This window comes from Eurosta solidaginis, chromosome 2 (genome assembly GCF_040869045.1).
Source record: "Eurosta solidaginis isolate ZX-2024a chromosome 2, ASM4086904v1, whole genome shotgun sequence".
Lineage (NCBI taxonomy): Eukaryota > Metazoa > Arthropoda > Insecta > Diptera > Tephritidae > Eurosta > Eurosta solidaginis.
This window is the reverse complement of record NC_090320.1, coordinates 277,327,440-277,343,970: the sequence shown is the minus strand read 5'-3', so window position 1 is coordinate 277,343,970 and position 16,531 is coordinate 277,327,440. Positions and strand designations below refer to the sequence as shown.

The 16,531-nt window shown below is 35.2% G+C and overlaps 1 protein-coding gene across 3 annotated transcripts in view; it reads right to left on the bottom strand.

Moving 5' to 3' along the window:
• The window catches only part of dpp (decapentaplegic), a 337,917-nt gene that overhangs the window by 27,378 nt on the left and 294,008 nt on the right, over positions 1–16,531 (bottom strand). The window lies entirely within an intron of this gene.

The following is a 16,531-nucleotide window of genomic DNA, read 5'->3' as shown; positions in this document are numbered from 1 at the left end:
TATGATATATTAAAATATATATCACCGAGTTTCACGTTTATACTTTCTAAATTAAGGGAGAAATGCCCAAACATCTTTCTATCTGAACGATCGTTTGTATGGGATATAACTATATATAGCTCCGATTAAAGTGATTTTTTTCAGGATATATTCTATGATATATTAGAATATATATCACCAAGTTTCACGTTTATACTTTCCAAATTGCGGCAGGAATGACCAAAATCGTCTTATCTGAACGATCGGTTGTATGGGAGATATATGCTATAGTGGTCCGACAATTGTCTAATATAATTCAAAAATACATCCTTGTGCCAAATTTCATTGAGATATCTCAAACTTTGAGGGACTAATTTGCATTCAAACAGACAGACGGACGGACAGACGGACATGGCTATATCAACTCAGTTCGTCGCCCTGATCAATTCGGTATACTTAATGGTGAGTATATCTTCTATATTTCTCAACGTTACAAACATCGGACCAAAGTTAATATACCATTTCATGTTCATGAAAGGTATAAAAACTCCTAGTTATCAATGTGTGCCACTTGCGAGGGTAAATCAGCCACTGTGCACTCCTGCTTGTGCTAGCCAGATTATTATCTGTGCATACACTCATGTGTTAACCTTTTTCAAACACTTGAAACAGTAGTTCAATTTAGATTATTCACCATTTAAATTTCATCTCTATGAATGAATAGCGGGTGGGAATATCCATCAACTCTTCACATGCGTACAAGTACAAAGCACAAAAGTAAGATACGTTTTGCCGTTTAAAGCTGTTTAGCAAAAAGTAAAGTGAGTAGAGTATTTGAGTAAAAATAGTTAACCTGATATGTCAATTCGGCCACTGCCATAACAAGTATTTTTACAGTCATACACACATTCATACAAACATATACGCAAACATATTTATACCTGTGATTAAGAAAGGTATGATATCAAATCATAAGTGTATATTTAGCTGTATAAATAAATACACAATTAATATGCTGTAGAATATTAGTAATTTACACATTAGCATATTACTTGCAAAAATTTTGAGTATAGAAACAAAAAAGTATATATGTAAATGTTGTTGAAACTCGTTTTCTTAAACGTAATAAATTTGCTTTTTTAATTAGATTTTGTTATAGTTTTGACAAGTTAATTTAAATTTGATGATTTGATACTGTTGATATACAAATAATCATATCACACAAAGTATATGTGCGTGTGTATATATATGAGCTAATATCAAATCCAGTTAGCATTTCACGGATCGAATTTCTACATATCATGCTATTTTTTATTTTAGATCTTATGACTCACTGATAGCATAATAACTAGATATGACAAGCTTGAAAACACGCTGTCAACACTTTCTACAAATTACACACAAGGCAAATTCAGATATGGAGTAGTGAATGGCGGACGACATCAGAGAGTATTTCTAAGGCAAGATGATTGGTGGTCGGCAACGATAGAGCGAACGATAGCGGTGGTAGCCGAACCATTAAAGCACTATGGACAGTGTGGTAACAATGAGGAGTATCGGAACAGCAGTAGTTGAATATGGATTGATCAACGGTCATAGAAGCAAAGATATTATAGTGGGTGAAAACGGGATTCAAAGTGTTTCACAGCTTGTCAACCTCGACTTCGCGCGGAGAGTCTTGTTAAACATATTAAGCAGATGAGGTTCTGGCTACCACAAGTTATACATGGAACGAGGGGGAGGGGGAGGGGTGGGCGGTACGACTAAGAAGCTTCAATGTGGTCATTTAAATCGTTCTCCTTAGAACCTCCGGTGAGTGTATGTATAGGTAAAATAACAACAACAGTGGATGAAACAAATTGAGTAGCTGTGCAACAAACAGAAATAGCATTCAATAGAGTGCTTAGCTATGCGGAGGTGAAAGAATGGGAGCGGTGGTGAGGAATGAGTTTGCGGAGGTCAGTTCAGGCTTTACATTTTGCAGCAGGGACAGTCCCAGGGAGGGGAAGGAGAAAAACATCGAGAAAGAGATAGAGTTAGAAGAAGATAGGAATAGATGGAACGAGAGAGGGAGAGGGAAGGAGAGGGAGCTAGAAAGAAACGAAGGGATAAAAAAGACCGAGTGGTAGCAATAGACGAAGAGAGAGGAGTGAATAAAAGAATGTTTTGCAGTATGCACTTTTCCAGTGGTAATTGTCGGTGATAAATGCGGTTAGTTCCGGCTCCTTAGTTGGACACCACCGTCCCGATATCTGCACGGTATATACTAAAATGTGTCGAGATGGAGGTCGAAGCTGAATAAACCTGCATTTCGTAGATCGATAAAAAAGCTAAGGAAAAGTGCTCCGCCTACCACAACGAAGATCCTGGGGTTTACACCCCGGGCAAACTAATATCAAAATTTTAGAAACAATTTTTTTCAATTAGAAGGAAATATTTCTAATCGTGGTCGCCCCACGGCAAAGTTTGGCAAGCACTCCAAGTGCATTTCTGCCATGAAAAGCTCTCATTGAAAACCCATCTGCCTTGCAGATGCCATTCAGAGTCGCCACAAAACAAGTAGGTCCTGTCACGTCAATTTATAGAAAAATTAAAAGGAGCACGACGCAAATTCGTAGAGAAGCCCGGCATAAAATATCTTCGGCGGTTATCGTGCCTTAATTTTTTGAAGTGTACCCGAAAGGCATAGTGGTAGTCCCTTTGGATCACACAACGGTGCCAACGGTTCGCTTTCCTAAGCGGAGGACTAACAAGATAACGAAAGGTTGCGGCGCGTCGGTTCGCGAAGCAAAGGACGACACGTGACATGACAGCTGATTGGAGGGGGTAATCAGCTAGGCAGGAGGAGTGGCAACTATAGAGCCAGTGCTATTTATTGACTTGTTCTTCTATATATTTCAAGAGCTGCTGTAACGGTATGATATAATTTTATATTTTAAAACATATGAAGGTCACGAAAAAAATTGGGGTACGAGTAGTTCGTAGTAACGGATTTCGCTTTGTTTTTATTTTTTGAACTTTTTGGAAAAATGTCCATCAATAGAAATTAAATCCAAATCCGAAATGGTTAGCTTGATACATTTTTTTTGACAGTTAGATAATACAGTTTATTTCGCAGGATTAAGCTTCGAAAAAATTAATTTTTTATGGATTCTAAAACAGTCTTTTTAGGAAATTTTTAATTTTTAACTTGGATTAAGTTCTTTCGAAATTCACAGAAATGAAATCGAAAGACGCTAAGAACGGCTTAAGAGTGCATAAGTAGAGTGCGAAAAGACTCTAATAAAGCTTTGGAAAAAAGACAGAAAATTAATTTGAAAAGTATCATGGAACGCTCCGAATTCGTAGAAATTTTACTAGTTATACCTTTCATGAACATGAAATGGTATATTAACTTTGGTCCGATGTTTGTAACGTTAAGAAATATGGAAGATAGACTCACCATTAAGTATACCGAATTGATCAGGGCGAGGAACTGTCTGTTTGAACGCAAACTAGTCCCTCAAATTTTGAGATATCTCAATGAAATTTGGCACAAGGATGTATTTTTGTATTATATTAGACATTTGTCGGATCCGGTAGGATCGGACCACTATAACATACATCTCCCATACAACGAATCGTTCAGATAAGACGATTTTGGTCATTCCTGCCGCAATTTAGAAAGTATAAACGTGAAACTCGGTGATATATATTCTAATATATCATAGAAGATATCCTGAAAAAATCACTTTGATCGGAGCTATATATAGTTATATCCCATACAACCGATCGTTCAGATAGAAAGATTTTTGGCAATCTCTCCCTTAATTTAGAAAGTGTAAACGTGGAACTCAGTGATTTATATTTTAATATATCAAAGAAGATTTTCTGAAAAAATCACTTTGATCGGAGCTATATATAGTATATATCCCATACAACCGATCGTTCTGATAGAAAGATTTTTGGCAATTTCTCCCTTAATTTCCAATATAAAAACGTTAAACTTGGTGATATTTATTCTAATATATTATGGAAGATTTTGTTAGAAAATCGTTTCGATTGGAGCTATATATAATATATATCCCATACAACCGATCGTTCAGATAAGGGGGTTTTTTGCCATTTTTTTATATTTATCTTAAAATCGTTTAGGTAGGTACATCTGTTCACTATATATTTCTTATCTTATACAGCGCATTATTTGGAGATTACGAATGGGATAAGATTATTGTTCAGCCCCATTCATGAAAACTGTGAAGTCTTCGGCAAAGCGAAAGACAGTCCCGTCCTTACTTGTTTTGGGTTCTTTTTATGACTCCAATCGTTGCGTCCGCGTAAAACGATTTTTTCGCATTTTAAGGTTCGAAAAGTGATTTTCTCTAAAAGAAAAGTTCAGAAAAGCTGAGAGCTAATCAAATATTTCATAAAGTGGGTTGTACATGAAATCTGCTTAAGCAACAGCGAATTAAGTACGAGATAGCAAAAGTTATGGCTGGAGAACTGCAGTGAATAAAAGGTGAAGTGAAGATGCTAACACATCCAATAATGTTTTGAGAATGTTGTTCACCAGTGATCTATACACTCCTAGAATTACACAAATGGTCTTAACAGATTCCCTGTCCCATTTATCATATACGATTAATGTTAGGAATTTTGTACCGTGTCCGATACGCTTGTGTATTATATATGAGCAACCTTAGATATACCTCATACTATGGAAATTACTTAATAACGCCACATGGGACGTGGCTTTGTAGACTTTGTAAACAGTAAACTGAAAAAGAAATAGAAATTTTCAAATACTTCCGAAAAGTTAATCACATTTTTTTTGTTGTTTTTGTAAATTTTTTTACTATTATCTTTAAAAAGGTTATACCTTCAATATGTGTTGCAACGTAATAACGAATATTGAAAAAAATTGTTGAGCGTGGAGCACTTCACGGATATTGTTGTATGAGACAGGGAACCTATTAATGTATAGATATACGATTTTTGGCCATAGAAGCAAAAGGCTTGACCCACAGTGAATAGGTGATATTCAAGCGATTCAGTTTCACCTTAAATAAATTTAAGGCGAGATTACCTCCGGAGAGGTTTTAGGCTTAGTTTCTTTTCCAATTTGCGTGGTGCTTCTTTTTTAATTTTCCTTACAAATTGGCGGAATGGGACCTACTTGTTTTTATGCCGACTCCAAGCGGCATTTGCCAGGCAGCTGAGTTTTCGCCAAACACTGCCGAGGGGCGACTATTTCTAACTGAAAAAACTTGTTTCTAAAATTTTGATGTTGATTTACCCGGGGCGTGAACCCAGGATCTTCGGTGTGGTAGGCGGAGCATGCTACCATCCCAAAACGGCGGCCGCCAGTTTCACCTTAAACAACAAAATTCTAGGTTTGAATTTAAATTTTTTTTTTTTATTTTTGTGAAAATTTTAATTAATTTGTGGCGCACTTCCATCGATGTTTCTACAACAATATACCAGCAGAAGTATAAACAAATGAAAATCAATTACGACGAATTATTGGCACAATTAACCATTAAGTGATGAAAATGCGGAAAAGTTTTGATTGTTGTATGGTTTATTAAACAAAAAATAAATTTAATTGTTTAAGTTTCAAATTCAAGGCAAAAAAGCGAAATTTATATGCTTCACAAGAACTTAGTAATTTAATTGTTGTTTACTTGTATCAATATATGTACACATGTTTGCATATATGTTTGTATGTATTTTCCGCGAAGTGCGAATTTCATTTCCAAATAAACGATTTTCAAATAAATTTCAATTTTGCACGTGTAATTGCGCATTTTTCACGTTCAATAAAAATTTCGCAAAATAATTGAAATTTTCCATTAGAATAATAATAAAACGAAGAACCGGCCGGCAAATCAGCTGTTTCCAAATTAAAGATTTATACAAAAACAATTCTAGCGCAATTAACAGTGAGCGTTAAATTGTAGGAGGCGCGACGGGTAAGCCGCACGATCAACAAAAAATACAAAAAACTTTCCAATGACCATGAGAATTCGCTAAATTTCGCGTAAATTCTTATAAAAATGTTTGCTTTGTATCAAAATAGGAATTTCTTAGTAAAAATTGCAAAAGTGGCGAACAAATTAAGCAAGAAACAAGTAAGGAAGTCTAAGTTCTATTGAAACCTAACATTACATACCCAGCAGTACACTGAAATGCTGTTGTTGTTTGTGTTGTGTGCTTAATAGTGTTACAAGGCTGCGCAATAATACATATATGTACATATGGTTCTATTCTGAACTAATTTTCGTTTAATAGAAGCAAAAAGTATACATAGGCTAACACCAATGACCTTGAGCTGGTAATAATGCAGTTTTCCTTCATATAGGGATTTCCTTACTGTTTATTTTAAAATAAATATATAACAGAACAATAAACATAAACACACAAGTGCCATTGTACTAAAAAGCGCTATTACAAAAAGCAAGTAAGGAAGGCTAAGTTGGGGTGTAACCGAACATTACATACTCAATTGAGAGCTATGGAGACAAAGTAAGGGAAAATCACCATGTAGGAAAATGAACCTAGGGTAACCCTGGAATATGTTTGTATGACATGTGTATCAAATGGAAGGTATTAAAGAGTATTTTAAGAGGCCATGGTTCTATATGGGGACGCCATTTAGGGATATCGCCATAAAGGTGGACCAGGGCTGACTCTAGAATTTCTTTGTACTATATGGGTATCAAATTAAAGGTATTAATGAGGGTTTTAAATGGGAACGGTGGTAGTTGTATATGTGAAGGCGTTTTCGGTATATCGACCAAAATGTGGACCATGGTGACGCAGACCATCATCTGTCGGGTATCGCTAATTTATTTATATATGTAATACCACGAACAGTATTCCTGCCAAGATTCCAAGGACTTATGATATCGCCCTGCAGACCTTTTTAATTTTACTTAATATGGAAGGTGCCACACCCATTTTACAAAGTTTTTTTCTAAAGTTATATTTTGCGTCAATAAACCAATCCAATTACCATGTTTCATCCCTTTTTTCGTATTTGGTATAGAATTATGGCATTTTTAAAATTTTTCGTAATTTTCGATATCGAAAAAGTGGGCGTGATCATCGTCGGATTTCGGCCATTTTTTATACCAATACAAAGTGAGTTCAGATATTTACGCGAATTGAGTTTAGTAAAGATATATAGACTGTGTATAAAAACTGGGCGTGGCTTCAACCGATTTCGCCCTTTTTCACAGAAAACAGTTATCGTCCTAGAATCTAAGCCCATACCAAACTTCACAAGAATTGGTAAATTTTTGTTCGACTTATGGCATTAAAAGTATCCTAGACAAATTAAATGAAAAAGGGCGGAGCCACGCCCATTTTGAAAATTCCTTTTATTTTTATATTTTGTTGCACCATATCATTACTGGAGTTGAATGTTGACATAATTTACTTATATACTGTAAAGATATTAACTTCTTTTTTTAATTTGACTTAAACAAATTTTTGTTTTAAAAGTGGGCGTGGTCGTTCTCCGATTTTGCTAATTTTTATTAAGCATATATATAGTAACAGGAGTAACGTTCCCGCCAAATTTCATCATGATATCTTCAACGACTGCCAAATTACAGCTGCAAAACTTCTAAATCACCTTCTTTAAAAGTGGGCAGTGCCACTCCCGTTGTCATAAATTTTACAAATTTTCTATTCTGCGTCATAAGTTCAACTCAACTACCAAGCTTCATCGCTTTATCCGTCTTTGGTAAAGAATTATCGCACTTTTTCGATTTTTCGAAATTTTCGAAATCGAAAAAGTGGGCGTGGTTACAGTCCGTTATCGTTCATTTTAAACAGCGATCTGAGATGAGTGCCCAGGAACCTACATACTAAATTTCATCAAGATACCTCAAAATTTACTCAAGTTATCGTGTTAACGGGCGGACGGACGGACATGGCTCAATCAAATTTTTTTTCGATACCGATGATTTTGATATATGGAAGTCTGTATCTATCTCGATTCCTTTATACTTGTACAACCATCCGTTATCCAATCAAAGTTAATATACTCTGTGAGCTCTGCTCAACTGAGTATAAAAAGGGCAGGGTTATTAACGAAATTTTCCAACTTTTACAAGATATAGCTTATTACCTGCATCTACGCACTTTTACAAAATCTTGTATATAAAAGAAGGCGATTTAACCGATTTAGTCCATTTTTACTAAAAATATTTCGGCCTAAACACCAAATTTTTCGGCGAGTTATGGCTCCAGAAACGTTGGGAAATACATCGTAAGAAAGGGGCACTGCCAAATCCATTTTCCAAGACTTGAATTTTTCCCCATTTCTTGTTATGATGTCCCAAAAAACGATTGATACAAAACTATTTTTCGCTAAGATTTAACTTATTATTTTTACCTACGACCCTTTTTAAAGTCATTTATATAAAAGTGGGCGTGGTCCTTAACCGATTTCGTTAATTTTTCTTCAAAGCATTCCATATAGTAAAGGCAACTTCTCTGCCGAATTTTGTTACGATAGGTTTAACGATTTTTGATTTATGATTAATAATATTTGTAAAATTTATTTTATCAGAAGTGGGCGGTACCACGCCCATTTTAAATTGTTTCTTCAAATTATTATCAAGAGTCTCAATGTCAATCCACGCGTCAAATATCCACGTTCTAGGTGTATTATTTACCAAATAATCAGGTTTTTTGTGTGTCCAAAATATTATATATATAAAAAGTGGGCGTGGTTATGACCCCATCGCTCATTTTCAATACCAATCTATTCTGGGTGCAGATAAGCTCGTGTACCAAATTTGGTGAAGATATCTCAATATTTACTCAAGTTATCGTGTTAACGGACAAACGGACCGACGGACGGACGGACGGACATGGCTCAATCAAATTTTTTTTCGATACTGATGATTTTGATATATGGAAGTCTATATCTATCTCGATTCCTTTATACCGGTACAACCAACCGTTATCCAATCAAAGTTATAATACCATGTGTACAAGTACAGCTGGGTATAAAAAGTAATATTTAGTTCTAATAATAAGTGGTATTTGACGTTAATAAAATTAAGCGAAACAGTAAGCGTTGTTGCAGCCAAAATGTTGAAATGAAACAAATCTGCTGGAAAGGTGTCTAACCGAAAAATTTTAAGGTGAAAGCCGCTTTGAGCGCAAACAAATTTGTAGTTGCTGCATAACCAGGGGGTGTGATCCTCTTCGAATTATTTATATTATCCCAGTTGTTGTCTGACATTAAATTTAAACAAAGAATTCATAGGAACTTTGTAAAATTTTGCGAAATTAGGTAATGTTTATTTAGAGTGGGTACTTTTTCCCTTTATATTATGTCGGTTGAATGTTTGTACGCATTTTCTATACAATTCTTGCAATAACTTCTAATTAAGCTACTAACGTGGAACTTCACATATAGGTTAAGACAACGAAACAAAGCAACAAAAGGGGGAAAAATCCGTTAGGTGGCGCACGGATCGAAAAAATTAAATAAGAACTTAAACCTGCTTTTAGGCAATTACCGATGACCTAGAAACTTGAAATTTCAAACTTCATTCAGAGGCCAATGACAGTGTAAAACGCATAATAAAAAGTTTCGCTAGCGGGCGGACGGATCGAGATATTTAGAAAATCGTACGGAACGGAGGGAATCTTGCGATCGATTTTTAAGTAACTTCTCATTGAGCTACAAACGTGAAGCTTCACAGATAGGTTAAGACACCGTGACAAAGGAAAAACGAGAAAACAATTCCGTTACGTGACGCACGGATCGAAATATTGAGATAAGAAGTTGACAATTTTTGCAAATTTGTAGTTTTGAGATCGGGTTTTAGGTAACTTCTCGGTGAGCTAGAGACTTGAAATGTCAAACTTAATTCAAAAGCCGATGACAGTATAAAACATATTACAAAAAGTTTCGCTAGGGAGCACACGTGGTGGGAATCGATTATTATGCTGGGCTTGCACAGTTCACAAAATGCAAGGGTGTACTGTAGATAACGCAGTGGTGAATCCAGGATCTGCACTTTTCGCCAAAGGCCAAGCCTACGTAGCATTGAGCCTGGTAAAAGCTTTGAATGGTCTTCGTATAGAAGAGCTCGATTGCGCCAAACTAATGGGAAAAATACCACGTAACGAGAACGCTACGCATGAAATAGAGCGATTGCGCCAATTAGAGTATCCACGAGAAATAAAATGTTCTGAAAGCTATTTTACAGAGATAGTGAAGCCTCCTTCATTTCCGTTAAGATAAATACATATGTATACTGCATGAGCTGCTTCATTTGATAAAATACAAGTATGGCTCGCATTTATTTAAAAAAGTAAATTAAAGTCCCCGTTTTAAAGCAAACGAAGAAGGTAGCGGGTTGGAACGAACAACTTCAAGCTGTTTTCTGCTACCACAACAACATTAGCGTATGATAGCCTAGCCAACCTATATGCCATGTGCGTTTTGAATCGGGGTGATAAACCACAAGCTCAAGTACAATTCACAATTCGTTAAACAAACAAATCCAAGTCCCGATTTGAAGCAAACCAAAAACGTTGTGGCGTGGAAACGAACAAGTGTAAACGAACCAAGATATTTCTACAACTATACAACAACAGTGAATAATAGGTTACCATATTTATATCTTACTGCCATGAAATATTTCAAGTTTCGAAATGCATTCGAAAGGGCGTATGTGTAGAATTTCAAGCATCCCTGCAAAAAATGTGATTGGTCTAGGATGAGTCGCAAAGGAGTATGCGACTAATCCCAGTTTTAATCTCTTTGTATGCGTTGAACTGTCCCCTTTTGTATGAGCATGTCCATCAAGAGACTAATTGTAGCCATTTATACCCGAAAGGGATCGATAGGACCAATCCCATTTGTACCCATACGGGAATATATGAGGACTAACCCCCTTTTGCTCCAATAAGGACTCAGATAGGGAGCAGTCGCATTTTTCATGGCAGAAACACAATCGAGGGGTTTGCCAAGCCACCAAATCTACTTGATGTAAGTTCGACCGCTTTTCAAAAAGGAATAAAAAAACTTCTCCGAAAATTTAACCCTAACTCCGGCGTAATTGTTAAGTCCTAGTAATTTAGGTCCGCTATATGGCTCCGCATTTTTCTTAAGTAATTCGATTCAATCACATGTAATCTTTTTTATTTTACTCATTTCGTTGCCGTTTTTTTAATATTTCTTAAAATGGGCTACATAGATGTCAAACCGACTAATCTCAACTGTTCCCGAAAGGGACTAAAGGGGATCAATTATGGCCAAATGTAGAAAAGAGAGATCAATCGGAGACCAATCTCCTTAGGGATTAATCGCACGATTTTTGCAGGGATGAGTTTCTACGTACATATATTTAAACTAATGCAAGTATAAGTATGAGTTGAAAGCAATAATTTTACGAGCAAGCAAGCCACATACTCACTTGGAGCAATACAAACTTGGCATATATGAACAATTTTCAAATAGCTTAAAAACTAATGTAGCTTCACGTACATATTTTTCTGATATATACTATATTGTATACAAACAAGTATTAGATGCATTCTGAATTAATAAAAGTAAGTTTTTCACTTTGCAATAAATAGGGCACTCCTCTTTTCCACCTAGGACTAAAAAGTAGAAAATAAAAATAAAATAAAACAAGTAAAGGTGTCTAAGTTCGGGTGTACATTTCATTTCAGATAAATTACTTTTCTACATAACACGTGGCACCGCCCGTTTAAAAAAATGTCTCCCCATTTCCTCTCATAATAAAACTTGACCATCATCTTGAAATATCATTGATTCAAAACTATTTTTTGCTAACTTATAGCTTATTATTCTAGTCTACGGCCCTTTTAATATTTTCTGCTATAAGGAAAATATGTGTACACAATTGCATTGCGATATGTTAATTTTTCTTCGAGTTATGGCTCCCGAAACATAGAAAATTGCTTAAGGGCCTATTACTCATACTTAGTATAAACTTGACTTGAAAACTGTCACGTACAGTTCTGTTAAATGATAATTGCATGTTACTGATTACTCAAAACTTAGCAACACTTGACTTGACTTAGAAGTCTGTTGAATTTTGATTTTCTATGTAAGTTCTAAGTGACGTTTACATATTGAGATGCCATTTGTTTGTTTCCATTTCATTTTGCCATTCTTTCATACAAATTGACATTTATTGATTATGCGCTAAGTGGAGTATAATCGTCGCTAAGTTGCCAAGTTTACGCCAAGTCAAGTCAATTCTATGCTAAATATCAGTAATGGGCCCTTTATTAATAAAAGGGGCGGTGGCACGCCCATTTTTTTAAATTTGAAGTTTTTCCCATTTGTCGTTATAAATACACTTGGGAAATCAAATACCATTGATATAAACCTCTGTTTTGCAAATATATAGCTTATTTTATTCGTCCACGACCCCTCTAAAAATCTTTTATATTAAAGTGGGCGTGGTCCTTAACTGATTTCGTAAATTTTTCTTCAAAGCATTCCTTATAGTAAAAGGCAACCTCTTTCTCTCCTCTCTGCCGAATTTTGTTACGATAGGTTTAACGATTTTTGATTTATGATTAATAATATTTGTAAAATTGATTTTATCACAAGTGGGCGGTGCCACACCCATTTACAAAAAAATTTCAAATTTTTATGAAGAGTCTCAATATCAGTCCATACGCCAAATTTCAATATTCTAGATGTATTATGTACTAAATAATCAGGTTTTTGTGTTTTCCAAAACGTTTTATATATAAAAAATGGACGTGGTTATCATCCGATTTCGCTCATTTTCAATACCAATCTATTCTGGGTCCAGATAAGCTCGTTACCAAATTTGGTGAAGATATCTCAACATTTACTCAAGCTATCGTGTCAACGGACAGACGGACGGACGGACATGGCTCAAACATAATTTTTGTCGATACTGATGATTTTGATATATGGAAGTCTATATCTATCTCGATTCCTTTATACCTGTACAATAACCTGGGTCGATTTGTATGGACGAAAGTTAACCTATATCGCGCCATCGATTTTTCGATAGGATTTGGGCTCAGGAAAAAAGTTCTACAACGCATACCCAAAAAAATTATTTTTGAGCCTGCAAAAAAAATCGATTTTTCGACCAAAATTCTTCTAAATCTCCATAAAAGAAATTTTTTTTCAAAAAAAAGCATTTACCAATTTTGCATTTGCCAATTGACACGAAAAAAATACATAAAAATTATTTGGAGCCTTGAAAATGAAAAAAATGCATAAAAAATCGAAAAAATAGCTGAAATTTTGCAGGCTCAAAAATTATTTTTTTGGGTATGCATAGTGGAACTTTTTTTCCTGAGCCCAAATCCTATCGAAAAATCGATGGCGCGATATAGGTTAATAAATCGACCCAGTCTACTGTGCAACCAACCGTTATCCAATCAAAGTTAATATACTCTGTGTACAAAGCACGCTGAGTATAAAAAATGTAAGCTTTTCCTTTATATAAATGGACAAAAATCAGCGAAAAATGTATCCTTATATAAAGAAATATTCTTGCTGGAATTTGATTTTAAAATTTTGACATATAAAAATATTTATGAGAAATAAAAACATTAAGGTGGAGCGCAATTAATTGACTATATGTTAATAAGTTAACTCCTTTTCTGCCAATTTTCCACTTTTACATTTTTATTTCTCATAAATATTTTTTACAATTTTTGCAAACAAAATTTTAAAATTAAAATTTAGCAAGAATGTGTCTTTATATAAGATACATTTTTCGCTGATTTTTGTCCCTTTATATATAGGAAATGCTTAAAATTTTTTTATATTCTTTTTATTTTCGATACCGATGATTTTGATATATGGAAGTCTATATCTATCTCGACTCTTTTATACCTGTACAATAGGGCGGGTCGATTTAAAAATCGCTTATTACTCTGTGAAAATCGTATTCTAGGGATCAAAATAAGAAACTATGCCGAAGGAACCATACCTCTAAAACGAATTCTGATGTCCCCCCTTTGGGTCGAACTTTTGGGTAGGGGCAATTTCAATTCTACCTGCTGTGTCTTGTGGTGGCTTAAAAAAAACAACACAAGCAATTTTACGATCTGCAATTGTGTCACAGTGATACTTTCATTTTTTAAAACGGTTGAATAAAAAACCCACACAACTATGTTTACGACATGCAAATGCATCACAGTGATGCCTTGTTTTTAAAAGGGGGTTGTAAAAACGCTAATTTCTAATAATTTTTTTTTAATTTCTTTTCTATTACTAAGTTAAATTCATTTTTTCATTTACATATGTTCTGACTAAATAAATTTCTAAAGAGAAAAATAAACTCCAAAAAGAAAAAAACATAGGCATTTCAAAGTGGGATTTTTCAAAATTTGCCCCTACGACCCAAAGTGGGGGACATCAGAATTCGTTTTAGAGGTATGGTTCCTTCGGCATAGTTTCTTATTTTGATCCTTAGAATATGATTTTCACAGAGCAATGGGCGATTTTTTTGCCTCCCCACAAATCGACCCGGCCTACTGTACAACCAACCGTTATCCAATCAAAGTTATAGACAACAAATGAGCAGATGTGACCAATTAAATTGTGATTTGTTTAGTGCTTGTTGTTTTCCTTTAAAATTGCGTCACTACTACTACTACTTCGTGATTGTTTACACAATTTTGATGTAAAAAGATATCTATTAATAATCAAAATTAATATTTTTGCGTAAAATTTACGTAAAAAGAGGATGTATGCATCTCTACATAAAATATAACAGCCGGTCTTTGACGTAGAAATGGCACGTAAGCACTTAAGAGAAAAAATAGGTATCAGACATTTTCCACTTTTTTGTTTACATTAAAAATATAGCCACCAATAATTTTCAGCGAGAAGCTGAAAACGAAAAAACTGGACAGAAAGCGTACTTTTTTTTTTTTAAATTGAAAGTGAAATAATGATGAATTGCCTGCTTTTGATTTCGTTGTTTATATTTGCGTAAAGCATACAAACACAAATGATTAATTCATTTCACACATATGCATGCACATTAGGGTGGTCTTTAAAAAATCAAGTGAACGATTTTTCAATGTGTAAAAATTTTTTCGCACGGTATAGGAGAATGCGAAATTTAAGCGTAAGGGTAATGCTTGGAAGTGGCATTCAGTTTGGGTGAATACAGAATGTACGTAAGTGTGGGAATAGTGTGATGTATGGGAGAATCCAGAGCAAAGGTGTAGAGCAAATGAAGAATCAAAGTGTGGCAGCGGTGAGTGGTAAAAGGAGAAGAAGGAGAAACAAAATTTAAACAGGATGGCTTTATCCGGTTTGCTATCGGACGAGCTTTCGATTTTTTTATCGAATTGTTATACATTTTCTATAGGTAAGAAGCATTTTCTATGAGCTATCGACTTCTCGAAAAGTCATCGATTTAATATCGCAAAAGTATCGAATTGATATCGGTATGTTCACAAGTACTTGAAAGTCGCGTTGTTTATTTTTTTATTTTTTTGTTTTTGTGTCGATTCAGATCACTCAAGCTGCCACACTACTGTAGCGTCGAAATTGTAAAAGAAGCATGCTTAAGCTGCAGTCACGTCATTATGTATATCAAATATTATCGAAAAGTAAAGATGTTGCAGGCGCAAACTTCAGTGGAAAGCAGCGGAGCTTCACAAAATTTAGAGTGTAAAAATGTAAATTCTGAACACATTAGCTGAATAAAAAGTGTACAAATAATTATTAAATAACAAATACAGACAGTGGTAGTTAGCAATTTCTGCTGTGGTAAGTGGTGAATGTGACCTACTAGAGGTTTTGTGAAGCTTGCTTCACACGATTTTTCGTCCCTGCAACATCTTTACTTTTCGATAATCTTTGTATATATTATTAGTCGGGTGGCGATTAAGGCAATAATCTCACACACTACTTCATAAAGAAGCGTTCTGGAATGCAAAGAAGCATTAGAAAAACTTCGCTCAGGCCGGACCATACATCGGAATTCGCGTTCAGAAAGTGATAGAAGGTAACGAAAGGCCGAAACTTGACTCAGGAGTGTACATGTCTTGCTGAATCGACGATAAACGTTTCAATCGGTTTGGGAGAAATCAAAAGGAGAGAGGAGTTCACATATGATCCATCAAGCAGGAAAGGCGTTGCCAGAAGCACGTGGCTGCAAAATTTTTATGAACATGTGCAAAGCCTACGATATTATACTCACAAAATGGCTCATATCTCTGAGCAGAGAAGACTAAAGGCTCACTATGGGCATACTAACTAAACACTGCCATCTGGCGTCACATGTTTATAAGTTAGAGCTTGGCAATAACAGCAGATGTAGGAAGTGCGCGCTGTAGGAACAAACGGTTGATCACGCTCTATGTTCGGGTTCTGCGCTCGCCATGTCAAGGCGACAATGGAGCCAGATCTCGAGGCAGCAATTAAAATTGGGGCTGTTCCGTTTGATTGTCAAACCAATTATGGTAATACTATGGACACATTCAATCTATGTAGTGTCTTTATTGATCGGCCAGCTCATTTAACCAACGACGCGATTTTTACTCGTACCTTTTC